This window comes from Lissotriton vulgaris, chromosome 11 (genome assembly GCF_964263255.1).
Source record: "Lissotriton vulgaris chromosome 11, aLisVul1.2, whole genome shotgun sequence".
Classification (NCBI taxonomy): Eukaryota; Metazoa; Chordata; class Amphibia; order Caudata; family Salamandridae; genus Lissotriton; species Lissotriton vulgaris.
Window position 1 is genome coordinate 870,006,398 of NC_141699.1, and position 22,013 is coordinate 870,028,410.

A 22,013-nucleotide genomic window follows, 5' to 3' on the forward strand; every position below is an offset into this window, starting at 1 on the left:
TTAAGAATGTATCCCTTTGGGCGGCCCATTCCTGATGAGGAGCAGCCTTTCGCGGCTCCTCCAAGACCTGTGCCTGATTCCCCCTGGTTGGCCCTTCCCCGAAAAGGAAAGATTGTGGTCATAATTATTGTTTTGATTGCCTTTTTAGTGACTCTTGGAATATTGTTTTTCCTAGATAAAGCTTACCCAGTTCATGTGTTTGCACCCACACCCACTGCCGTTCCTGAACATAATATGATTACTGTTGATTATGGTGAAAGAATGTTACGGAAAAGTTATAAGGACAATGTTTTTATTAAGACTTTGCACCATGCACACGCCACTACCAACTTGACAGATTGTTGGGTTTGTGGGCTTTTACCTTCTGCTGCCTATAAGAAAGACAGATTCCTTGCTCTCCCTTTGACTCCGGTGAATAGTTGTGTGGGGTGGTATACTCTTATAGGTCTTGTTAAATATTTCCAGCAGCCAGACTCCCTGACTCCTCGACTACAGAATAGGGGGTGGACAATGACAATGCGAGTACGCCCTCTGCCTCCTTCTTCCCTCGGACGAATATATACTGATGGACGTTTTGACCAGACTTTTATAGAGACATGTGAGAAAAGGCTGGGTCGATTCCTGACACCAAATGATACTGACAGACTTAGGGATAGTTTCCTGAAATTGAATGCCACTCTGTCCTACAGGCACCCCCCGAAGAGTAACGACAGTTCCAAGTCTCTGATACCCCTGGCTGTGGTGGGTCCTTCTCCATTTTTCTGTATAGAAGGAAGGGGTCCCATAAAAGTTGGTAATAGCTCCTGTAATGTGACTGCTTCAATACGCTTGCCCGTTAGCCCCTCTTTGATTGCCCCACCCAGTATCTATTTCGTTTGCGGTGATAGTGGATACTTATGGTTGCCCGAGGGTTGGGGTGGGGTGTGCTACCTGGCCTATATGATTCCCCCTGTGTATGTGGCTCCCTCCGATTACCACAAAACTCATCGTCGATTCCCCAGTCCTCAGGAGCAGCCACAAGAGCAGCGCAAAAGGAGGGAACTTCAGGTAGATGACGTCAATCAAACAGACACCTCGTACCAACAATGGACTGATTTTTCTAAGGGTCTGCTTCCTTTCTGGGGTCCAATATTTAACAGCAGAGCTATTAGACGACTGTCTAGGGTAATGGAAAAGGTGGTTCTAACTGAAGCCGACATTACGACTAACATATCTGTTGAGATTCAGGCTATGAGATTATTTACGATCCAGAACAGGATGGTGCTTGACGTCATATTGGCTGATAGGGGCGGGGCCTGTCGCGTCATCGGGACGTCTTGCTGTGTTTATATACCTGACTCCGCCCCGACTGTTAACTTGGCAGTACAGAAATTACATAGATTAGCGACTGAACTACATCAGGATAATGGGACATGGTCCCTACAAGGGTGGCTCTGGGGTGCCTTCTCTTCCTGGGGTTGGAAAATATTGATGGGTTTGGTTGGTGTGGTGAGTGTAATTCTAACTTTCTGCCTTTGCATATACTGCCTCCCTCCATGTTGTTCAATGTGTGCTGCGAATATACGTCCGAAAAAGAAGTTACCTGGTCAATATACCACTTCTATGATTACTGAAATTCCTGCTGATGCAAGTTGGTTGATGTTCATTGCAGAAGATGTTCTAGATTAAAGAAATAAAGTCCTGCCCCTAGAATGGATGTCGGCGCTACCTTTTGGCAAATAAATGAGGCCATAGTTAGCCAATGATGCTAAAAGGAGGGTCTGATAGAGTTCACTTTTCGATACCCTAATTACCCATTGCTGATGTATGAGTTAGCATCATATGGCTAACTGATGAAGTTCGTATATGCACTTATGCTGAATTATTCCACTTGCTCCCTACGCATATTCAAATGTATGTGTGACCATATTAGTTTCTTAGCTTAGCCTGTGTGCCACCATTTTGTGTAACCCTCTGTGCCTGCGGGCCTTGCTCGCTCATATGCCCCTCCCGCAGGAATACAGAAATGTACTAAGACAGCAGTTTTCATTTCTCAGCTTGCTGTGGCCGAAACTAACAAGTCCCTTTATCAGTAATGTTCTCATGCCCAGAGACGCCGAAGCCTAGCTCCATGGCCTTGAGTAGAGATAATGATGTATCCCTTGCAGGTGCAGATGCCTACTGTGTGAGAGCATTGTCCACTGGTCCGAGGCTCGGTAACTTTCCACAAGGGGCGTACCCCTTTTTTGCTGTATTGCATTATAATGTATTGCTGTGATGCAGAGAGTCAGTCCTCTCGTTCGCACTCCTAGGAGTGAGGTCGGACAGGGCCCTCTCATATGAGTGTTATTTGGCCTAATAAAGACTTTTGTTTATTCTTCTCCACTGTCCGGCTGACTTCCTATATAGTGACTATAGGTGAGTGCGGTAAGTCACTCGGGTGGATTTGAGCTACGCTTATCAGTCTAAGGCCACTAAAATCACCATAAGGGTCGTCTAGATTAGTGCAGGGTACCCACTTACATAAGTAGGTCCATATACTAAGCAAGCTTCTCACATAGTAAATACAGTATATGTATGTGTGAATGTATGTTTGTGTGTGTATATATATATATATATATATATATATATATATATATATATATATATAAACAACACAGTCATTTAAACGGTTCTGCCATATGGTTGGCTGCCCCATTCGAACGGCTGGTCCGCTCCTTTGACGACTCTAGGGGGCTAATCTCTCGCACATACCAAGTCCTCCAACACTCACCGCAAACTGCTCTGCATCCCTATCGGCTGCGCTGGCAGTCGGTCTCAGACACTGACATCACACCTACCCAGTGGTAACAATTGTGGCGTGATATCCTGAAGTTCTTTCGTAGCATAGCCCAGCAGGAATCCGCATATAAGGTTATGACTCAATGGTAGTATACCCCTCACTGGCTACATAAAATGTTTCCCACCTCATCACCTTTATGCTGGCTTGTCAACGCTCCGGGGGACTTTCTACATTCTTGACCATTTACTGGAAGGAGGTTCTAAGCCACATTAGACTGGTACTAGGGAACCCACTCTCTGAAAATCTGCTTATGCTCGTCCTGGGCCTTCCGCCGGTGAACCTACGTGCCAGGACTCGTCGTGACTGGCACCTCAGCTCCACATGCTTGGGGCCGCCAAGCAAATCATTGCTCTTTACTGGAAAACGTCTGAAACACCCCCGATCAATCTCTGGTTCACCTGCCTGTGGAACATGATGGCCATGGAATTACTCACTGCTCTCACCCAGTCAAGAGATCAGGGCTAGATCCAACACCGTTTTTTAGCTCACTGCACCATCCCAGTTTCAGAACCTGGCTGTATGCAAATTAGTCTGTTCCTGTCCCAGTGCATGATGGTCCCCGGTAGCTTGTCTCCTTTCTGGTGAAGAATTGGCTTGGTAGTTTAGTCTGCCCTGTTCCCATGATGCACTGGGCCAGGGACAGACTGATTTGCATATAGCCAGGTTCTGAGCTGGGATGGTGCAGTGAGGTAAATAACGGTGATGGATCAAGCCCTGATCTTTGGACTGGGTAAGAGTGGTCTGCTTAATTCAGACACTCTGTTCATCACCACCCCCTTTTCTGAATCGTTTTTGGCCACTACAGGTGTGGCAGGGTATACTCAGACATGAGTCCCTTTCTCACTGCACCATCAGGATTCAAGCAAGCCGGGCCGAAGAAGGCTGAAATGCCAGAAACCGGTCCCCGGTAGCTTGTCTCCTTTCTGGTGAAGAATTGGCTTGGTAGTTTAGTCTGCCCTGTTCCCATGATGCACTGGGCCAGGGAAAGACTGATTTGCATATAGCCAGGTTCTGAGCTGGGATGGTGCAGTGAGATAAATAATGGTGATGGATCAAGCCCTGATCTTTGGACTGGGTAAGAGTGGTCTGCTTAATTCAGACACTCTGTTCATCACCACCCCCTTTTCTGAATCGTTTTTGGCCACTATAGGTGTGGCAGGGTATACTCAGACATGAGTCCCTTTCTCACTGCACCATCAGGATTCAAGCAAGCCAGGCCGAAGAAGGCTGAAATGCCAGAAACCGGTCCCCGGTAGCTTGTCTCCTTTCTGGTGAAGAATTGGCTTGGTAGTTTATTCTGCCCCGTTCCCATGATGCACTGGGCCAGGGACAGACTGATTTGCATATAGCCAGGTTCTGAGCTGGGATGGTGCAGTGAGATAAATAACGGTGATGGATCAAGCCCTGATCTTTGGACTGGGAAAGAGTGGTCTGCTTAATTCAGACACTCTGTTCATCACCACCCCCTTTTCTGAATCGTTTTTGGCCACTATAGGTGTGGCAGGGTATACTCAGACATGAGTCCCTTTCTCACTGCACCATCAGGATTCAAGCAAGCCGGGCCGAAGAAGGCTGAAATGCCAGAAACCGGTCCCCGGTAGCTTGTCTCCTTTCTGGTGAAGAATTGGCTTGGTAGTTTAGTCTGCCCTGTTCCCATGATGCACTGGGCCAGGGACAGACTGATTTGCATATAGCCAGGTTCTGAGCTGGGATGGTGCAGTGAGATAAATAACGGTGATGGATCAAGCCCTGATCTTTGGACTGGGTAAGAGTGGTCTGCTTAATCCAGACACTCTATTCATCACCACCCCCTTTTCTGAATCGTTTTTGGCCACTATAGGTGTGGCAGGGTATACTCAGACATGAGTCCCTTTCTCACTGCACCATCAGGATTCAAGCAAGCCGGGCCGAAGAAGGCTGAAATGCCAGAAACCAGTCCCCGGTAGCTTGTCTCCTTTCTGGTGAAGAATTGGCTTGGTAGTTTAGTCTGCCCTGTTCCCATGATGCACTGGGCCAGGGACAGACTGATTTGCATATAGCCAGGTTCTGAGCTGGGATGGTGCAGTGAGATAAATAACGGTGATGGATCAAGCCCTGATCTTTGGACTGGGTAAGAGTGGTCTGCTTAATTCAGACACTCTGTTCATCACACCCCCTTTTCTGAATCGTTTTTGGCCACTATAGGTGTGGCAGGGTATACTCAGACATGAGTCCCTTTCTCACTGCACCATCAGGATTCAAGCAAGCCGGGCGGAAGAAGGCTGAAATGCCAGAAACCGGTCCCCGGTAGCTTGTCTCCTTTCTGGTGAAGAATTGGCTTGGTAGTTTAGTCTGCCCTGTTCCCATGATGCACTGGGCCAGGGACAGACTGATTTGCATATAGCCAGGTTCTGAGCTGGGATGGTGCAGTGAGATAAATAACGGTGATGGATCAAGCCCTGATCTTTGGACTGGGTAAGAGTGGTCTGCTTAATTCAGACACTCTGTTCATCACCACCCCCTTTTCTGAATCGTTTTTGGCCACTATAGGTGTGGCAGGGTATACTCAGACATGAGTCCCTTTCTCACTGCACCATCAGGATTCAAGCAAGCCGGGCCGAAGAAGGCTGAAATGCCAGAAACCGGTCCCCGGTAGCTTGTCTCCTTTCTGGTGAAGAATTGGCTTGGTAGTTTAGTCTGCCCCGTTCCCATGATGCACTGGGCCAGGGACAGACTGATTTGCATATAGCCAGGTTCTGAGCTGGGATGGTGCAGTGAGATAAATAACGGTGATGGATCAAGCCCTGATCTTTGGACTGGGAAAGAGTGGTCTGCTTAATTCAGACACTCTGTTCATCACCACCCCCTTTTCTGAATCGTTTTTGGCCACTATAGGTGTGGCAGGGTATACTCAGACATGAGTCCCTTTCTCACTGCACCATCAGGATTCAAGCAAGCCGGGCCGAAGAAGGCTGAAATGCCAGAAACCGGTCCCCGGTAGCTTGTCTCCTTTCTGGTGAAGAATTGGCTTGGTAGTTTAGTCTGCCCTGTTCCCATGATGCACTGGGCCAGGGACAGACTGATTTGCATATAGCCAGGTTCTGAGCTGGGATGGTGCAGTGAGATAAATAACGGTGATGGATCAAGCCCTGATCTTTGGACTGGGTAAGAGTGGTCTGCTTAATTCAGACACTCTGTTCATCACCACCCCCTTTTCTGAATCGTTTTTGGCCACTATAGGTGTGGCAGGGTATACTCAGACATGAGTCCCTTTCTCACTGCACCATCAGGATTCAAGCAAGCCGGGCCGAAGAAGGCTGAAATGCCAGAAACCAGTCCCCGGTAGCTTGTCTCCTTTCTGGTGAAGAATTGGCTTGGTAGTTTAGTCTGCCCTGTTCCCATGATGCACTGGGCCAGGGACAGACTGATTTGCATATAGCCAGGTTCTGAGCTGGGATGGTGCAGTGAGATAAATAACGGTGATGGATCAAGCCCTGATCTTTGGACTGGGTAAGAGTGGTCTGCTTAATTCAGACACTCTGTTCATCACACCCCCTTTTCTGAATCGTTTTTGGCCACTATAGGTGTGGCAGGGTATACTCAGACATGAGTCCCTTTCTCACTGCACCATCAGGATTCAAGCAAGCCGGGCGGAAGAAGGCTGAAATGCCAGAAACCGGTCCCCGGTAGCTTGTCTCCTTTCTGGTGAAGAATTGGCTTGGTAGTTTAGTCTGCCCTGTTCCCATGATGCACTGGGCCAGGGACAGACTGATTTGCATATAGCCAGGTTCTGAGCTGGGATGGTGCAGTGAGATAAATAACGGTGATGGATCAAGCCCTGATCTTTGGACTGGGTAAGAGTGGTCTGCTTAATTCAGACACTCTGTTCATCACCACCCCCTTTTCTGAATCGTTTTTGGCCACTATAGGTGTGGCAGGGTATACTCAGACATGAGTCCCTTTCTCACTGCACCATCAGGATTCAAGCAAGCCGGGCCGAAGAAGGCTGAAATGCCAGAAACCGGTCCCCGGTAGCTTGTCTCCTTTCTGGTGAAGAATTGGCTTGGTAGTTTAGTCTGCCCTGTTCCCATGATGCACTGGGCCAGGGACAGACTGATTTGCATATAGCCAGGTTCTGAGCTGGGATGGTGCAGTGAGATAAATAACGGTGATGGATCAAGCCCTGATCTTTGGACTGGGTAATAGTGGTCTGCTTAATTCAGAGACTCTGTTCATCACCACCCCCTTTTCCTCCAATATAATAGCAGTGGGGTGCCATGAGATGTTCACTACATAATGTAAAATGCAACCATGATGGTGAATCTCCAACCTTGCATGATGCCAAGCCTTATGCCTACAATCAATAAATGTATATATAACAAACCGTGATGTGCTCAGTGCATATGAATATAGAAAGAGGGGTTAAAATTGATAAGATTATATCTTTGAATGTCAGGTTTAAACAGTATACTCAATGTATACTAATCAGTGCATAGAAGGTTAAGGCAGCTCAATACATATGTAAATATTTTTAAAAAGATTTCATATATAAAACATTTATTATGTAGAAAAAAGGTAAACTGCATCAGACAGAAAGCACCTATAGTTATTAAAATTCAGGGGTGCTAGAGGCAGGTGAAAAAATCCTCACTTGAGTTCAAACCTTGTGGAGTCTTAGTATCTAAGTCTATAATGCACCTAGTTTCTAGTGCACGTTGTATAGATTCACGATTGCCTCCTCTTCGTAGGGGGGCAACTTGATCCACCACAAAGGATCTCAAAAGACTCACTCCTGTTGTTATGACAATACTTAAAGTGACGTGCGACTGGATATGTTTGGTCACTTATATTGATTGCCCTGATGTGCTGGAGTATCCGTTTGTGGACCTGCAATTTGGTACGGCCAGCATATTGCAGGCCACATGGACACTCCAGCACATAGACTGCGAATTAACTCCGACATGTCAACTGTTTGGAGATGTGGCAGTGTACATCACTGAATGGAGTTGTGTATTGAATCCTGTTGAACCCATGTTTGCAAGCCTTACAGGTTGCGCATTTTCTAAAGCCCTTAATGTTATTTAACCAAGTCGTATTGGTACGCAGTTCTGGGCTTGATTTAACCAACGCATTACTGAGAGAACGCGCTTTTTTAAATGCACTATCAGGCTTGCCTGGCATGAGGTGGCCAATAACCGGATCATTGCACACCAAACTCCAGTTTTTGTTCAGTATTTTACGGAGTGACTGGTGTTGCCGACTAAATGTTATGATCAATCTGACCGGTTGAGTGGCTGGATCATTGGATGCTTTAGATTTTTTAGTGAGTAGTGTGTCATTCCTAGGAACATTGTTGGCTCTAGTTATAGCTGAGTCGACCACTGCAGCTTTGTAGTCAGGAATCTGTTTTTGCTGGCTAATTCAGCCAGATGGCATTCGATGTCAGAGCTGCAAACACGTCTTATACGGAGCATTTCCCCATCGGGGGTGCTGCGTATCAGGTGCCCCGGGTGGTGACTGGTGGCATGCAAAATGGTGTTGCCAGCTGTGAGTTTCCTGTGGAGTCTAGTCTCCACTTTTTTGTCTTTGACATAGATCTCAACATCAAGAAAAATGCCTGTTCCTGACTAATGTTGGATGTAAACATGAGGTTAAGTGCATTTGCATTCACCTTAGCTATAAAGTTAATTGCCTCTTGTTTAGTGCCACGCCAAATCAAAAAAATGTCATCAATAAATCGATACCAGTGTACAACATGTTTGATATCCACATCATGGTGGGTGCCATATAGGACCTGCTGCTCCCAGCAACCCATGTGCAGACAGGCATAGCTGGGAGAAAAGCAGGCCCCCATGGCCACACCCCTCACTTGTTGGAAATATTGGTTCAAAAACATAAAGAGATTGTTGTTCAGACAGAAAGATATCAAAGAAATCAACATTTTGTTAGGTTCTGCCATCTCAATGGGCCGTCTTCCCAGATAATGATTTACAGCTCTTAATCCATTCATAAGGTGGATGCTCGTATACAGGGATGATACGTCCAGGGTGATGAACCACCAATCCTCCTCCCAAGTGAGATTAGACAACTTTCTCAGGAAGTCACAAGTATCTTGAACATAAGAGGGTAATGACTTAACATTTTCCTGCAAAAAGGCATCAATATAGATTGTAGTGTTCTCCAGTAAACCCTTCCTTGCTGAAATAATTGGTCTCCCCAGAGGTTTCATTATATCCTTGTGTACCTTAGGTACGAAATATATTACTGGGGTGACCCGGAAGTCATTTTTCATTCATAATACATTAAACATACGATAAATGTATTAGATCAATCATATATGCTTTATTGAAAGAGTTATAAAAGTGATATTTTCATAAATAATATGGATATTACATTTCTCATAATGAAGTTATGGAAGACGCGATGGTCCCGCGTAACCTTACCTACGTTTTTCTGGGGTCGCGTAAGGTGCCGCAAATCCAGGACAAGTTATTTAGTTTAAAAAAAAAAAATATATATATATATATATATATATATATATATATATATATATATATATATATATATATATATATATATATATATCAATCACTCGCCCCTATCGCGCCAACAATCCGAACTCCACCAGGATACCGCCAGTAAGGAAACGAGAGCCGACCCAGGCTTAAGGTGAGAAAATATCTGTTTATTTTAAATCGCCACCAGCATAACGTTTCGGCCTGCCCAGAGGAGCTTTATGTATAGGCGGCCGTCCTGCCGCCGAGCTGGCACCACCCCCCAGGAGGGGGCCACTGAGCTCGTTGGGAAGAGGAGCTCGTGAGGTGGGAGAGTGAGCATGGATTTAGGACGTGCTGCAGCAGAGAGGCTCATTCGGAGCCTTTTCGCACGCAATTGAAGGTGCATCCATTCAGGAAAGGAAAGGGATTTGTTTAACCTAAAGGCTACGTGTTTGCAATCCTGCATATCGATTTTTGCCAAACGATGGAACTAACATCCCCACCATGCACCTTAATGACTTTGAACTGTCCATGAGGAAGTGTAAACGAAACGCGTCGGACTCTGAAGGTCAGGTGTTCATGATTAACTCTGCCTACGCATTTCCATACCAATAAAAGGCTGATGGGTAAAAGCTTCTTACTTTCGTGTGCCGCTCATTGTTGGACAATACCCGTGGAACTTTATGTATAGGCGGCCGTCCTGCCGCCGAGCTGGCACCACCCCCCAGGAGGGGGCCACTGAGCTCGTTGGGAAGAGGAGCTCGTGAGGTGGGAGAATGAGCATGGATTTAGGACGTGCTGCAGCAGAGGGGCTCATTCGGAGCCTTTTCGCACGCAATTGAAGGTGCATCCATTCAGGAAAGGAAAGGGATTTGTTTAACCTAAAGGCTACGTGTTTGCAATCCTGCATATCGATTTTTGCCAAACGATGGAACTAACATCCCCACCATGCACCTTACTGACTTTGAACTGTCCATGAGGAAGTGTAAACGAAACGCGTCGGACTCTGAAGGTCAGGTGTTCATGATTAACTCTGCCTACGCATTTCCATACCAATAAAAGGCTGATGGGTAAAAGCTTCTTACTTTCGTGTGCCGCTCATTGTTGGACAATACCCGTGGAACTTTGTGTATAGGCGGCCGTCCTGCCGCCGAGCTGGCACCACCCCCCAGGAGGGGGCCACTGAGCTCGTTGGGAAGAGGAGCTCGTGAGGTGGGAGAGTGAGCATGGATTTAGGACGTGCTGCAGCAGAGGGGCTCATTCGGAGCCTTTTCGCACGCAATTGAAGGTGCATCCATTCAGGAAAGGAAAGGGATTTGTTTAACCTAAAGGCTACGTGTTTGCAATCCTGCATATCGATTTTTGCCAAACGATGGAACTAACATCGCCACCATGCACCTTACTGACTTTGAACTGTCCATGAGGAAGTGTAAACGAAACGCGTCGGACTCTGAAGGTCAGGTGTTCATGATTAACTCTGCCTACGCATTTCCATACCAATAAAAGGCTGATGGGTAAAAGCTTCTTACTTTCGTGTGCCGCTCATTGTTGGACAATACCCGTGGAGCTTTATATATATATATATATATATATATATATATATATATATATATATATATATATATATATATATATATATATCTCGCTCCTCCACACGCCATAGGCGGGGCACTTCCTGGTCGGGTGCAATAAACGCGGTGGCGTACCGCGATATAAATCCCAGCTCCAAACTTTCCTCTTATCCTTCAGGAAAGAAAAGCACTCACGAGGATTCTGTAGCTCAACAGCAGTTTATTCAGGACAAACGCGTTTCGGATTTACATCCTTCGTCAGTGTCGTAAGTTCTAAACAAAATACTCGCGGCCATATTTTATTAAAAACATCACATGTCACGTGTCTTTTGTGGCAATAGAGGACGGACTTGGCGTCATTGTGTTTAACGTGGGCGCCATTTTAACACAGTAAATACTGGTCAACAATTATTCAGTTTCATAACAGAACCCACTTTGGCATGTCGGTTAGAAACTCCATTTATGTTACATTTCAACATTAGCAAATTTCATCAATTAAAATGATATTCATACAGTCATAATTAAGCCGTGGATCGGCAATGCAGCCTTCTAAAAAGGCTGCTGGTCCTGTATTACCCACATAGAATTATGCCGTGTATCGGCTCAAGCGACATGTTTAAAAGCGAAACATTTGCAGACAGTGCCTCACAGGTCGTTTTCAGATATCACAGTGCTTTATTTACTCAAATGGATTGCCAACTCCTCCCCACTGTTCAGCCCTTTCGGTATCTTGGTTCCCAGATCAATGATATAACGTGACTCCAGCCTCCTAAGCTTGAGTAAACGATCTCCCCCTCTAATATTTGCTGGTAAGTAGTCCAAACAATAATACTGCAACAGGTCCCTATTGCTATTGTGTTTGATGGAGAAGTGTCGTGCTACTGGGTAGCTGAAGTCTTTATTTTTTATAGCCCGCATGTGCTCCAATATCCTCAATTTAACCATATTGATGGTGCTTCCCACGTACTTCAGTCCGCAGGGGCACACAAGACAATATACTGCAAAGCTGGTTTGGCAGGTCATGAATTTATTAATCTGCTTGTTTTGCCTCATGCCCTCTACCTTATATGATCTTACTCTTTTGCTTGCTGCACAGGCTTTGCACTTCCCGCAGGGAAAGAATCCTTTCATTTCCCTGAGGGTGTTTTGGGTTCTGGATGGGGACTTATCTAGATGACTGGAAACCAAGTTATCTTTCAGGGAACGAGCTTTTCTAAAGGTCATAAGGGGATGGACAGGAATATCTGAGGAAATGACGGCATCTGTTTTAAGTATATGCCAGTTTCTCCTCAGAATGTTTCTTATAGTGTTGGACTTCTTGGAGAAAGTGGTAACCATTCTGAATCTTCCTGTGTCTTTGGTAGTCTTCTCTTTTGTCTTTAGCAGATCTTCTCTTTTTAGATTTTGAACCTTTCTGCGTGTACTCTCTAACAGTCTGGCCCTGTATCCTCTTGCCTGAAAGCGATCTATGCTTCCTTTAAGAGCTATGTTATAGCTTTCCTCACTCGAACAGTTCCTTTTTAACCTCAGAAACTCCCCATAGGGGATACTATCTTTTAGCTTTTGAGGGTGACCACTGTCCGCGTGCAGAATGCTATTCCCAGCAGTGGGTTTTCTGTACAAGGAGGTGTTTATCTTCCTATCCTCTACAGATACTTTCAGGTCAAGGTAACTGACTTCAGTAGTGCTGATATCTCCCGAGAAATGAAGATTAACTTCATTGTTATTTAAAATTCCTATATATTCCTCGGCTTCTGCTGTGGTACCCTCCCAGATTAAAAACAGATCATCAATATATCTGTGCCATGCCACTATCTTGTCAGTCCACTCTTGGTTCACCCTAGACCAGGCTACCTGCTCCTCCCACCAGCCCACGAACAAGTTCGCGTAGCTGGGGGCGAAGCAGGTACCCATCGCGGTCCCGGATGTCTGTCTAAACAACTCCCCATTAAAGGTGAATATGTTATTACATAGACAAAATTCTATAAGTTCCAACAACATAGAATTATGGGTGGCAAATCTCATGGATTTCTTGTCCAGGAAGTATTTAATGGCTGTTAAACCTGAAGTGTGATTGATGCTTGTGTACAAGCTTGTGATATCAAGTACCATCATGCAATAGGTTGGTTGCCATGTAATTTGTTCAATATGACAAATAAAATCAGTGGTATCTCTTATGTATGATTTTAGTTTAACCACCGCATCAAACAGAAAATAGTCGAGGAATTTAGAGAGATTTTCAGTTAGACTACCTAAAGACGACACTATTGGTCTACCCGGTGGTTCTCTCTCATTTTTGTGAATCTTAGGGAGGTGGTAAAAAGTTGGTAGGGTGGGCTCAGGAGTGTTTAAGAACAGATATTCATCCCCATCAAGCATCTGTTTATCGTGCCACAATTTAATTAAAGCATGAAATTTCCGAATGCTATCTTGATAAATTGATGGTGTACAGATTTCATAACAGTCAGAGTTTTTTAATTGTTTATATGCTTCTTCTTCGTAGTATTTCCGTGTCATGAGGACTATATTTCCTCCCTTGTCTGAAGGTTTATATATAATGTCTTTATCATCTTTCAGACTTTTCAGTGCTTTTTTCTGATCCTTGTTTAGATTTTCATTTCTGTAGTCCTTGGTCACCTTTGATGTCATCCTTAATTTCCCCCTCATGGCTTCGAGGGGGAAAGACCAGACCCCCAGAAAAACCAGAAGAACAAGACGAGGTGGCAGGAAAGGGAAGAGGTCGAGGGAAAACACCGCAACCAACGACCAGAGTCACAAGAAGCCGAAGAGGCAGACGATGGTAGAGACGAATGACAACTTAACCATCGTCAACCTGACAAGTAAAGTGCTGACCAAAACTGAAGAGTCAGTACTGAAGCTAGGGTTAACCTTCTGCCCAAAAACGAGTTTTGAGTTCACACAAACTAAGATAGACCTGTTTAAATTTACTCGTGGACTGAAACTCCATAAATTCTTCAAGTTGAGACCAACGACAAAAGAAGCTAAACTTTTGAAAACACAAAAACAAGACATGGATCTGTTGTCTATAAATGATCTAACGACCCTGGAAATTTTGGAGAATCTACGAAAAGATGAGGATCCTACCGAATCTGAAACCGAACAAACTTTGAGTCAGAGGATAAGAAATGTGGGCATAGACCAAGATGCACCAACTAGTGGACTTAAATCCCCCTCCCAGTTTTTTCCTATAATGCCACATGATGCCATCGACACCTTTTCAGAGGCGGTCACTAAGGACCTACTGAAATTAAGGATGACATCAAAGGTGACCAAGGACTACAGAAATGAAAATCTAAACAAGGATCAGAAAAAAGCACTGAAAAGTCTGAAAGATGATAAAGACATTATATATAAACCTTCAGACAAGGGAGGAAATATAGTCCTCATGACACGGAAATACTACGAAGAAGAAGCATATAAACAATTAAAAAACTCTGACTGTTATGAAATCTGTACACCATCAATTTATCAAGATAGCATTCGGAAATTTCATGCTTTAATTAAATTGTGGCACGATAAACAGATGCTTGATGGGGATGAATATCTGTTCTTAAACACTCCTGAGCCCACCCTACCGACTTTTTACCACCTCCCTAAGATTCACAAAAATGAGAGAGAACCACCGGGTAGACCAATAGTGTCGTCTTTAGGTAGTCTAACTGAAAATCTCTCTAAATTCCTCGACTATTTTCTGTTTGATGCGGTGGTTAAACTAAAATCATACATAAGAGATACCACTGATTTTATTTGTCATATTGAACAAATTAGATGGCAACCAACCTATTGCATGATGGTACTTGATATCACAAGCTTGTACACAAGCATCAATCACACTTCAGGTTTAACAGCCATTAAATACTTCCTGGACAAGAAATCCATGAGATTTGCCACCCATAATTCTATGTTGTTGGAACTTATAGATTTTTGTCTATGTAATAACATATTCACCTTTAATGGGGAGTTGTTTAGACAGACATCCGGGACCGCGATGGGTACCTGCTTCGCCCCCAGCTACGCGAACTTGTTCGTGGGCTGGTGGGAGGAGCAGGTAGCCTGGTCTAGGGTGAACCAAGAGTGGACTGACAAGATAGTGGCATGGCACAGATATATTGATGATCTGTTTTTAATCTGGGAGGGTACCACAGCAGAAGCCGAGGAATATATAGGAATTTTAAATAACAATGAAGTTAATCTTCATTTCTCGGGAGATATCAGCACTACTGAAGTCAGTTACCTTGATCTGAAAGTATCTGTAGAGGATAGGAAGATAAACACCTCCTTGTACAGAAAACCCACTGCTGGGAATAGCATTCTGCACGCGGACAGTGGTCACCCTCAAAAGCTAAAAGATAGTATCCCCTATGGGGAGTTTCTGAGGTTAAAAAGGAACTGTTCGAGTGAGGAAAGCTATAACATAGCTCTTAAAGGAAGCATAGATCGCTTTCAGGCAAGAGGATACAGGGCCAGACTGTTAGAGAGTACACGCAGAAAGGTTCAAAATCTAAAAAGAGAAGATCTGCTAAAGACAAAAGAGAAGACTACCAAAGACACAGGAAGATTCAGAATGGTTACCACTTTCTCCAAGGAGTCCAACACTATAAGAAACATTCTGAGGAGAAACTGGCATATACTTAAAACAGATGCCGTCATTTCCTCAGATATTCCTGTCCATCCCCTTATGACCTTTAGAAAAGCTCGTTCCCTGAAAGATAACTTGGTTTCCAGTCATCTAGATAAGTCCCCATCCAGAACCCAAAACACCCTCAGGGAAATGAAAGGATTCTTTCCCTGCGGGAAGTGCAAAGCCTGTGCAGCAAGCAAAAGAGTAAGATCATATAAGGTAGAGGGCATGAGGCAAAACAAGCAGATTAATAAATTCATGACCTGCCAAACCAGCTTTGCAGTATATTGTCTTGTGTGCCCCTGCGGACTGAAGTACGTGGGAAGCACCATCAATATGGTTAAATTGAGGATATTGGAGCACATGCGGGCTATAAAAAATAAAGACTTCAGCTACCCAGTAGCACGACACTTCTCCATCAAACACAATAGCAATAGGGACCTGTTGCAGTATTATTGTTTGGACTACTTACCAGCAAATATTAGAGGGGGAGATCGTTTACTCAAGCTTAGGAGGCTGGAGTCACGTTATATCATTGATCTGGGAACCAAGATACCGAAAGGGCTGAACAGTGGGGAGGAGTTGGCAATCCATTTGAGTAAATAAAGCACTGTGATATCTGAAAACGACCTGTGAGGCACTGTCTGCAAATGTTTCGCTTTTAAACATGTCGCTTGAGCCGATACACGGCATAATTCAATGTGGGTAATACAGGACCAGCAGCCTTTTTAGAAGGCTGCATTGCCGATCCACGGCTTAATTATGACTGTATGAATATCATTTTAATTGATGAAATTTGCTAATGTTGAAATGTAACATAAATGGAGTTTCTAACCGACATCCCAAAGTGGGTTCTGTTATGAAACTGAATAATTGTTGACCAGTATTTACTGTGTTAAAATGGCGCCCACGTTAAACACAATGACGCCAAGTCCGTCCTCTATTGCCACAAAAGACACGTGACATGTGATGTTTTTAATAAAATATGGCCGCGAGTATTTTGTTTAGAACTTACGACACTGACGAAGGATGTAAATCCGAAACGCGTTTGTCCTGAATAAACTGCTGTTGAGCTACAGAATCCTCGTGAGTGCTTTTCTTTCCTGAAGGATAAGAGGAAAGTTTGGAGCTGGGATATATATATATATATATATGTATATATCAATCACTCGCCCCTATCGCGCCAGCAATCCGAACTCCACCAGGATACCGCCAGCAAGGAAACGAGAGCCGACCCAGGCTTAAGGTGAGAAAATATCTGTTTATTTTAAATCGCCACCAGCATAACGTTTCGGCCTGCCCAGAGGCCTTGATGACATGACGCCATAGGCGGGGCATTTCATTTTTAAAGTGCAAGTGCAAGGAACATGATTGGTAGGTATAAAACGTGATACGTATAGACATAGAAGACACGTTTTTGAGAAACATTACTTTCACACAATGTAAGTATGAAGGATAACCAAATTTCACAATTCTTGAAACCACACTCTTTACACTGAATAAAAGAGCAGTTTGTACCAGGTAATTTTACTAATGTAAAAAGATCCCAATTCTGATTTCCCCAAAAAATTGACAGGGGCATATACGGTGTATTATCCCCAGTTAATACTTCTGTAAAAAGTATTTATTCATATTTCTGTGTGACAACCTGCCCCCCATGTGGCTTGTACATATAACCCAAGTGGGTGAGGTCAGTGGCAATTGATAGTTGGACAATTCATTATCTATGTCATCACAAATTTACAAATAGGAAGCTTGGTGCCTTAATCTTTCAACTATTTAGCTATACCATTACCTAAACATGTATTGTCTAAACCAGAAGAGGAAAAATGTGCCAAAAAATAATATTAAAATGTGTTAATTGCTGGTTAAGAACAAGCAAGTGAAAAAAGTTTTTTTCTTTTCTATTTCTTTTCTTCATGACTTAAAACTTGCTGTTTAGCAAATTATAAAATATCCATAACCGGTATTGCTGGACTGTGCATGAGAAGTGCTGAGGGAACAAAGCTAGTATCTCCATTACTCATGAATAAGTTAGATCTATACCCATATATACTCATAAAATATGGATGTGTTAGTGGGATATACTGTCTTACATTGATAAACACTTGTCTGAGAGGTTGGTGCAACCAGGAGTTATAGGTATGTATGAAAGTCTACACTACTATTGAGACCCAGAGGTGATTTGCAATCGAGGTAAATTATATATCTGGTCTCAAGGGCTCGAAGGATCGCTTCGCGGTTCCCATCTCTACGCAGGGGTGGGACTGCGTCAATAATGAAATATTTCAGTAAGTGGCTCTGATTCCCATGATATTTCTTAAAGTGGCGTGCAACCGGGTACGCGGCGTCGCCGGTGTTGATGGCCCTTATGTGCTGGAGTATCCGCTTGTTTGCCTGCAGCTTAGTGCTGCCCACATAGCGCAGGCCACAGGGACACTGCAGCACATACACTGCGCAATCCCTCTTGCACGTCAACTGTTTGGAAATTTGCCGGGGGACATCTGAGAACGGGGTTAGATATTCTGTTTTGTTCACCCATGTTTACACGCTTTGCACGTGGAACATTTTTTTAAACCCTTGATCGCTTTGAACCAAGGGACATTAATCGCTATCTCCGGACTGGATTTGACCAAGACATCACTATGGGAATGTGCTTTCCTGCATGAAATGTCAGGTCTAGTTGGCATAAGATGGCCTATGACTAGATCATTGTTGATAAGATTCCAGTTTCTAGTGACAATCTTGCGGAGTGCCTGAAATTGCCGATTGTACGTCAAAACTAGTCTGACTGGCTGATTGGCATTTTCCTACTGAGTTGCCTTTGATCTCCTCAATAATAGGGCCTCTTCCCTAGGGATGATGTTAACCTTCCGAATAGCTGTATCCACAGCCGTTTCAGTTTACCCTCTGGCCAGGAAATGAGCCTTGCTTTCCTTCTGAGCTAACCCACATTGTGCCTCAGTGCTGCAAATGTGTCTGATGTGCAGCATCTCCCCATAGGGGATACTACTGATCAGGTGCGCTGGATGGTGGCTCTTGGCGTGAAGCACCGTATTGCCAGCCGTGGGCTTGCGGTAAAGAGTAGTCTGTAACCTGTTGTTGTCAATAGACACCTCCACATCCAAAAAACAAATGTTCTCCTGACTCATGTTATGAGTAAAAGTGAGATTAAACGTGTTGACATTAAGCTTAGCAATGAACTCCATTGCCTCTTGCTGGGTGCCCCGCCATATCAAAAAAATTTCATTGATATAGCGGTTTGGTACCGCGTGTTCAGCAACCACCGCCTGGTGTGTGCCATGGAGGACCTGCCTCTCCCAGTAGCCCATATGCAAACAGGCATAACTGGGAGAAATTCGTGAAAAGTGCACACATAGATAGTGTGTGCATCCCTGAATAGGGCACGCCGTTGGTTATTAAAATAAGACTCCTTATAATTTTGTACAAGTTGTAAAGATTTATTCTTATTTTCTCAAATTCATACTGATATTTTTGTCATATCATGTAGACTTTTTAAGCATATTTATGCATTGTTGGGTTTCATTAACATCCTTATCATGCTCCGATGCATTTCGGGCTCGACAGCCCTTTGTCCAGGAGCTCTAAATAACAAACAAGATATAGCCAATCACTAAATGGTGTATCATTTTTGGTAATCAAAAGTACAATACATCCTATTTTTGGTGAAACCATGCTTCTTTAACCAGTGGTACCATGCTAAGCGGTACATATGTGCAAAAAATAAAAAAGTGCAAAACGAGTGACGGTACAGTGACTAAGTGAGCAGGTTCAAGGAGACTTGCTTACCAGAGTGCTCGAGTTGATAACGGTATAGGCTGAAAAGTCAAAACGGAGATAGTAAGCTCCTCATAGTTATACGAGAAAAAAGAATCTAACGGCGGTATAATAACCGACTTACTTGATTTGTTTCCCGACGTATCTCTGATCGGTTTCGTTTCAGGAGTTTCAAAAATGACCGGGATATTCGCGGGTATAAGTGACGTGTAACGGTGAAAGGTGAATGAACGCAATTGGTTCTGTGAGGGTCACATGATAAATAAAGTGCAACAATGGACTCATCTAAGTGAGTGGCGGCCATCTTAGGAGTGAACGGATGTGTTTGTGATAGGTGTTATAATAAAGCCTAATGTGGCAAGTAAAAAAACATGGTAAACATAAAGCTAGCTGTGACATGTAAACATACAGGCAATACAAAAGAGTTAAATTTGCATTAAAAAAACCACAGCTAAGGTGGTTAAATAAAGCAGCTAAATTCAGTCCTGTCATTTAATCCAAAAGGGTTCATCGATTGAAGACGGTAAATCCATATGATTTCACATTGTAGGAGTGTTTTGTTATTGTCCTTTACCACTTGTTTTTCTATGATTTCAAGTACCATATATTTCAGTTGGGCAATATTATGTTTTTGCTCTAGAAAGTGTACTGCAACACTTGATTTTTCATTTTTAGTTTGAATATTTGATTTGTGTTTGTTTAATCGTACTTTGATTTTTCGTTCAGTTTTTCCGATATATATTTTGCCACACGGGCATTTCAATAGGTAAATGAGATTGGATGAATCGCAGGTGGCGTTAACATTGAGTTTTATGTTGTTACCCTTCATAGGGTGGGCGAAGGTGTTACCTTTGATCACATTGTTACAACTATTACAGTTCATGCAGGGGCGAGTGCCTTTTGATTCTTTTTGTTCTGGTGATCCCTTAGATAATATCTCCTTAATGTTGTTGTTGCGTGTGTACGCAAAGATTGGCGGAGATGAAAACAGGTTTTGAAAGTCAGGTGTGTGAGAGTGTATGTGGCCTGTGTGGTACATGTATTGGAAATATCAGTGAACCACAGTAATGGAGGTCTGTGAGTTCTTCTTTAAAAGCCACTTGCTTGCCACTGCGTACAAAATCAACATGAGGGTGTTTTCCCAGACAGTGGAAGTTTATTGCTGATGTTCCTGAAGCTGGAGGAAGGAGACCTAGACACTAAAGTGGGGACAAGCGAGACAAGTTTTCTTTAGTAATTCAAAAAGGCCTTTGCTGGAGGGGCAGTGGATTAGTCTTCAACCACGGCTGTCATTTGGTAGATGGTGGAAAAGATGTAAGGGACCACTTTAGGTGAGGCCAGCCTTTTGCCTCTTTCCTGATCACTGTTTAGTGGGGCTGTTGAGAGCCTGGTTGACAAGGTTTACACCTGTTTGTGCGCCCGTGTGGATGCTCCAGGCTGAAGCCTCCACTGTAGTCGCATCCCTCTTCACAAAGGAGGTGCCTGGAACCTTGCCTTTCTGAAGAGCTGTGCCATTGACCTGAAGCACCTGGAAGCGAACCTGACAGCCGAGAAAATCCTGTAGAAGGTGTCTTTCCAAGGAGTAACAGAAGCAGTCAGTCCCAGTGCTGTGGGCCTATCAAGCCAAGGAGGAGGATGGAGAGCATTCTGTGAGCCCCAGCAGGGTGGGTGCAGTCTCTCAAGGAGTGTGGTTCCAAGCAGGAATCGCAGACCGACAATTGACCTCACCATCATCCAATAACCAGGAAATGTACCTGCTGTAGATATCTCCACCAAAAACCAGATTTGTGCCCCCAGCGGACATTGCCACCAAGAAACAAGAGTTGTGCCAATTATGGACATCGTCATTAGAATCAGGAACTTTTCCAGTGATGGTCACAGTCGCCAAACTCAAATGTGTGCCATGGCGATTGCCCCTGCCAAATCTGAGAAGTATGTCCAGTGGATCCCACTGCACCACCATGATCCCCCAGTCTCTGTGACATCTCACCTGCTGTTCATTGCCGAGTGACTCAGAGTGACCCAGTTGAGGAACAATACCCGATGAGGGTCCGTACTTGCATCCAGTATCTACCAACACCAACGGACTCCAGGTGGCACCACCCTGAAGTGAAGGCCACATCTGCTGCTACTTCATCTTTTCCCAGAAGCAGGAGGGATAAGAGATGGATGTTGCTGTTTTTCTGACTGTGTCTGAAACAGAGACCTGCATGTGTTACGACTGTTATTGAATACGAGTATCCGCACCTCAGAGTCAAGTGCTGAAGGGATAGTATCTGGTCCAGTTTGCAGAGCTAATGTACGACAGACCCTGGGACATTTAAGGCAAAAGATCCCAGCCCACCAGGGACAAGGCCCCATAGCCTCTGCCTGCCCACTGGCCTACGAGCGCGGCCTGACAACCATTGAAAAACAACAGTAGGAATTCACAGGTATCATTCCTATTTTAGTTCAACTCTGAGTACTGTAAGATCCATTAGTTCCTGAACAAGCTAAGTAGGTATTACCCTCCTCCTCAACTAGTTCAGTAACCAGAGGAACTTATCAACCAGTAATACCAATAGGAGCCACCAGCATCAGAGCAATCAAACTCCCACAGCAATGTATCTGAGGACATTCTAGCCACCTGGTATATTAAATACCCTTTATGTTTCTATTACATAAAGTATTAGAGAATCTGTGCCTAGGGACTTTCAAATGTATTT

At 44.1% G+C, this 22,013-nt stretch overlaps 1 protein-coding gene across 1 annotated transcript in view; it reads right to left on the minus strand.

Annotated features, from left to right (window-relative positions):
- The window catches only part of KIF1A (kinesin family member 1A), a 2,508,766-nt gene that overhangs the window by 292,894 nt on the left and 2,193,859 nt on the right, over positions 1–22,013 (minus strand). The gene's annotated exons all lie outside the window — the stretch shown is intronic.